Below are 6,203 nucleotides of genomic sequence, written 5' to 3' on the forward strand. Positions count from 1 at the left end.
CAGAAGTTTATAGCTCTTAATATTCTTCATCTATTTTGCCCATCTCCCACCCACTTTCCCTCTGGTACATCACATTAACAAAGGACAAAAACCGTACGATCATCTCAATAGTTACAGAAAAAGCGTTTGACAAAATACAACATAAAAAGCATAGTGGGTTTTGAGGAAATTTACATCAACAGAATAAAGCCCATGTATGAAAGACCACAGCTGACCTCATAATCAATGGTGAAGACCAGAAACCATTTCCCCTAAGACCAGGAACAAGACAAGGAAGTTTCCTCTCAGCACTGGAAGTCCTAGCTGCAGCAATCAGACAAGAAAAAGAAAAGACATCCACATTGGTAAGGGGGAAGTCAAACTGTCCGTATTTGTTGAAGACATGGTACTATAAATAGGAAACCTTAGAGACTGCACCAAAAACTGTTAGAAGTGATGAGTGAGAGGCACCTGGGTGGCTCAGTCATTGGGTGTCTGCCTTCGGCTCAGGTCATGATCCCAGGGACCTGGGATCGAGCCCCATGTTGGGCTTTGTGGTCAGTGGGAAGTCTGCTTCTCCCTCTTCCACTCCCCCTGCTTGTGTTCTCTCTCTTGCTGCCTCTCTCTCTGTCAAATGAATAAATAAAATCTTTAAAAAAAAAGAAGAAGTAATGAGTGAATTCAGAAGGTTGCGGTACACAAAATTAACATACAAAAATCAGTCACCTTTCTATGTACCAACAATGAACTACCCAGAAAGAAAATAAGAAAATAACTCCATCCCAGTAGCATCAAAAAGAACAAAATACTTAGACTTAACCAAGGAAGTGAAAGACATGTACAGTGAAAACTACAAGACATTGGGAAGACATCCTGTGTTCGTGGGTTGGGAGACTTCCTATTGTCCATAGAACTTAAAGCAACATTCAGTTTCAATGCAATTCTATCAGGATCACAACACCAGGGGTTTTAAAAATATTTTATTAAAGATTTTATTTATTTGAGATAGAGTGAGAGAGAAATAGAATGCAAAAGAGAGCATGACCTGCGGGGAGGGGCAGAGGGAGAGGGAGAAGCAGGCTCCTCGATGAGCAGGGAGCCTGATGAGGGTCTCGATCCTAGGACCCCGAGATCATGACCTGCTCCAAAGGCAGTGGCTTAACCGACTGAGCCACCTACTTGCCCCTGGTAGTTTTTAGAAATAGAAAAAACAACTGTAACATTCATATGCCCCCACGAATGACCCTGGACAGTAAAAACAGTACTGAGGAAGAAGAACAGAGCTGGATGCAGCATGTTCCTGATTTCAAACCATGTTAGAAAGCTACAGAATTAAAACATTGTGGTTCTGGGGCACCTGGGTGGCTCAACAGTTAAGTATCCGACTCTTGATCTCAGCTCAGGTCTTGATCTCAGGGTATGAGTTCAACCCCTGCATTGGACCACACACAGGGTGTGGAGTCTGCTTAAAAAACAAACAAACCCACAACAATGTGGTTCTGGCAAAAGCCAGTGGAGCAGAATAGAGAGTCCAGAAGGACACGCACTCTGATATAGTCAACTGATCTTTTTTAAAAAATTAAATTAAATTTTATTTAAACCCAATTAATTAATTAATGTATAGTATATTATTAGTTTTAGAGGTAGAGTTCAGTGATTCATCAACTATATATAACACCCATTGCTCATTCCACCATGTGCCCTCCTTAATGCCTGTCCCCCAGTTTCCCTGTCCCCCCACCCTCCTCCCCTCCAGCAACCCTCTTAGTTTGTTTCCTATGATTAAGAGTCTCTTATGGTTTGTCTTCCTCTCTGGTTTCATCTCGTTTTATTTTTCCCTCCCTTCCCCTATGCTCCTCTGTTTTGTTTCTTAAATTCCACATAGGAGTGAAATCACATGATAATTGCCTTTCTCTGACTGACTTATTTCACTTAGCATAATACACTCTAGTTCCATCCATGTCGTTGCAAATGGCAAGATTTCATTTTTTCAATGGCTGAGTAGTATTCCGTTGTATATATACCATATCTTCTCTATCCATTCATTTGTCATTGGACACCTGGGCTCTTTCCATAGTTTGGCTACTGTGGACACTGGTGCTATAAACATTGGAGTGCAGGGGCCCCTTCAGATTACTGCATTTGTATCTTCGGGGTAAATACCCAGTAGTGCAATTCCTGGGTCCTTGGGTAGCTTTATTTTTAACTTTTTGAGAAACCTCCATACTGTTTTCCAGAGGGGCTGTTTTCCAGCTTGCTTAAGAGGGTTCCCCTTTCTTCGCATCCTCGCCAACATTTGTTGTTTCCTGACTTGTTCATTTTAGCCATTCTGACTGGAGTGAGGTAGTGTCTCATTGTAATTTGTATTTCCCTAATGCTGAGTGAGGTTGAGCATTTTTTTCATGTGTCCGTTGCCCATTTGTATGTCTTCTTTGGAGAAATGCCCGTTCTTGTCTTTTGCCCATTTCTTGATTGGATTATTTGTTCTTTGTGTCTTCCTCAATTTCTTTCATGAGTACTCTTTAGAGTAGATCCTTTGGCTCTTTGGTTAGGTTTATTCCTAGCTATCTCATGGGTTTTGGTGCCATTGTAAATGGGATCAACTCCTTAATTTCTCTTTCTTCTGTCTCATTGTTAGTGTATAGGAATGCAACTGATTTCTGTGCATTGATTTTATATCTTGTCACTTTGCTGAATTCCTGTATGAGTTCTAGCAATTTTGGGGTGGAGTCCTTTGGGTTTTCCACATCGAGTATCAAGTCATCTGTAAAAAATGAGAGTTTGACTTCTTCTTTGCTGATTTGGATGTCTTTTATTTCTTTTTATTGTCTGATTGCTGAGGCTAGGACTTGTAGTACTATGTTGAACAGCTGTGGTGATAGTGGGCACCCCTGTCATGTTCCTGATCTTAGGGCAAAAGCTCTGTTTTTCCCCGTTGAGAATATTTGCTGGGGGCTTTTCATATATGGCCTATATGATATTGAGGTATGTTCCCTCAATCCCTACACTGCGGAGAGTTTTAATCAAGAAAGGATGCTGTACTTTGTCAAATATATTCTCTGCATCTATTGAGAGGATCAAATGGTTCTTGCTCTTTATTTTATTAATGTCGTGTATCACATTGATTGATTGATTTGCAGATGTTGAACCACCCTTGCAGCCCAGATATTAATCCCACTTGGTCATGGTGAGTAATCCTTTTACTGTACTGTTGGATCCTATTGGCTAGTATCTTGCTGAGAATTTTTGCATCCATGTTCATCAGGGTTTTTGGTCTGTAATTCTCCTTTTTGGTGGGGTCTTTGTCTAGTTTGGGGATCAAAGTAATGCTGGCTTTATAGAAAGAGTTTGGAAGTTTCCTTTCCATTTCTATTTTTTGAAATAGCTTCAGAATAGGTATTATTCTTCTTTACACGTTTGGTAGAATTCCCCTGGGACCCATCAGGCCCTGGACTGTTTGTTGGGAGATTTTTGATCACTGCTTCAATTTCCTTGCTGGTTATGGGTCTGTTCAGGTTTTCTATTTCTTCCTGTATCAGTTTTGGTAGTGTATACATTTCTAGGAACGCATCCATTTCTTCCAGACTGCCTAGTTTGTGGACAGATAGTTGCTCATAGTATGTTCTTGTAATTGTTTGTATTTCTTTGGTGTTGGTTGTGATCTCTCCTCTTTCATTCATGATTTTATTTGGGTCCTTTCTCTTCTCTTTTTGATAAATCTGGCTAGGGGTTTATCGATCTTATTAACTCTTTCAAAGAACCAAGTCCTTGTTTCATTGACAGTCAACTGATCTTTGACACGGGTGCCAATAATACACAGTGGGGAGAAGACAGGCCTTCCATGAATGGAGTTGGGAAAGCTGGACATCCACACATCTACATGCAGAAGATGGAATTTGGACCCTTATCTTACACCAGCAACACCATAAATGAACTCAAAATTAATGGCAGACTTCAAGGTAAGACCTGAAACTGTAAAACCCCGGAAGAAAACATATGGGAAAGCTTCACCTTGCTTTCCTATGCCCAACAATTTTCTACTTCTCCGCCTTGTTTCAGATTGAGCAAGACTTAATTCACATTTTCCCACCATCCTGCTTTGGCAGTTCACTGTTCCATTCGCCTTACTATGGTGGCTGCTCTGAAATCGTTACCTTGAGCCTCACTATGGAGATCCTCAGTTGGACTTCAAGGGTGTAAAATGTTTTCTTGCAGGCAGCTTTTCCCTGCGTAGGACAGTTGCCCTGGGGCGGCAACCAGGACGTCAGACTGCTGGGCCAGAGCTGCTCTTTCACGGTTCTTGACTAGTTTTGTAATTTCCATCATTTGCAAAGATAAATAGTATGATGAACCCCCAAATGCCATCAGCCAGGTCCAGCCCAGGGTCCTGTGTGCACCACATGCTTCCCCAGAAGCCAGTGTGTCACAGCAAATCCGAGACCTCAGGTCGACTTTATCTGTAGACATCCCCTATGCATTTTAGAAAATGGGGAGCCCCTTTGTGTGCATGCCAACAACACCATCACCACACTGCAAGTATTTAGTGCACATCCTTAGTATGAGACAGTGTTTGCATCTCCCCGGCCACTTTATGGCTCTCTGGAAGCTCTGTCCTCATCAGTGGATATCCTTCCACCTTACCTGTCTGGCTTCCTTGCTGCATTCCCAGTGCCTGGATTGTCGCTGAAGGGGCAATGCTTGGTGTCAGTCTGATCACCTATGGTGTGGCTATGCTGTTGGGTGTTCACACATTCTCTCTTCAGGGGCGTTCCCATGGCCCCATGTTTCTGCTGTTCCAGGCAAAGCATCAGCAGCTTCACTGTGCATGCATCCCCATGTGCTGATGCTTCTTTCTGCGGGATTGTGGGGATTCTCAGGAGGGGAGACAACATCAGAGACTGACATCATTCCAACTTTGCCAGATGCTTCCACAAGATTTATTTATTTGTCAGAGACAGAGAGCGAGCACAAGCAGGGGGAGCTGCAGGCAGAGAGAGAAGCAGGCTCCCCGCCAAGCAAGGAGTCCGACGCGGGACTCGATCCCAAGACCCCGGGATCACAACCTGAGCCAAAGGCAGATGCCCAACCCACTGAGCCACCCAGGTGTCCCGAATTAAACAATTTATATTAAAATTGTTAAAATAAAACTTTAGCACTTAAAGAAGTAAGTTCTCAAGAAAAGCCATTTTTTTCTTGAGCACCCTCCCATCCCTTTTCCTCCAGCGGGAACAGGAGCTCCTGGAGGACAGGTACACGTCCTCCCTGCTCCTTACTGCTACTTCCGGACCTTTCTTCCCCCTCTCAGTAAAACTCCCAGCTTGCTTGCTTGCTTGCTTTCTGTCTTTCTTTTTTTAAGGTTTTATTTATTTGACAGAGAGAGAGAGAGAGTGAGCAAGCGTGACCAGGGGAGCAGCAGGCAGGGGGAGAAGCAGGCTCCCTGATGAGCAAGGAGCCCGATGCAGGGCTGGATCCCAGGATCATGACCTGAGCCAAAGGCAGACGCTTAACAACTGAGCCACCCAGGCGCCCCCAAAACTCCCCTTTCCATTTTATGTCCTAGGGCTCAGCACCACGTGTTCAGTGGACACGGGACACGCCCCACAACTCCTGGTCCCTCCTCCCAGGCCTGGCCTCCCCCTTCCATGCTTCTCCCTACCAGGGATTTCTGCCTGTTCTGCTCAGTGTTGAATCCTCAGCACCTACAACACAGCCGGGCACAAAGAGTTTACACAAGAAATATTTATTGAATGAATGCATTTAGGTGAGACACAGAATTATTAAGAGTTTTTGACAATGTTAGATAAATGAACCATTGCCCATTGATTACGAACGGTGCCTTAATGAATAACACTTTCTTTCTTACAAAATCATCTTTGCGTCTATCTACCCACGTATACTGTCCAGCTCTACCAAGCAGTCTGCGCTCCGCAGAGGACCGCTGTGCAGAATGTGCATTCCCAGACCTTGCTGGAAGAAGCCGAACCGAGCCCCCAGCCCCATCACGTTAATGTCACCGCCTGGGCCGCACGTCCCAGGAACACCTGCCAGGGGGACGCGAGGGGGGCCGCGCCGGGACCACCACTCTGCCCTGCCGCCACGTAGGAACTGGGAGACCCACTACTCCAGCCAAGGAGAGCCAGCCAGCGCCCCACGCGAGGCCTCACCCCCGTCGCCCAGGCCCCGCCTCACAGAGCCTGTGCCCACCCCACGCGAGGCCCCGCCCC

This window comes from Ursus americanus, chromosome 24 (assembly GCF_024610735.1).
Source record: "Ursus americanus isolate L20-20 chromosome 24, mUrsAme1.1.p, whole genome shotgun sequence".
Lineage (NCBI taxonomy): Eukaryota > Metazoa > Chordata > Mammalia > Carnivora > Ursidae > Ursus > Ursus americanus.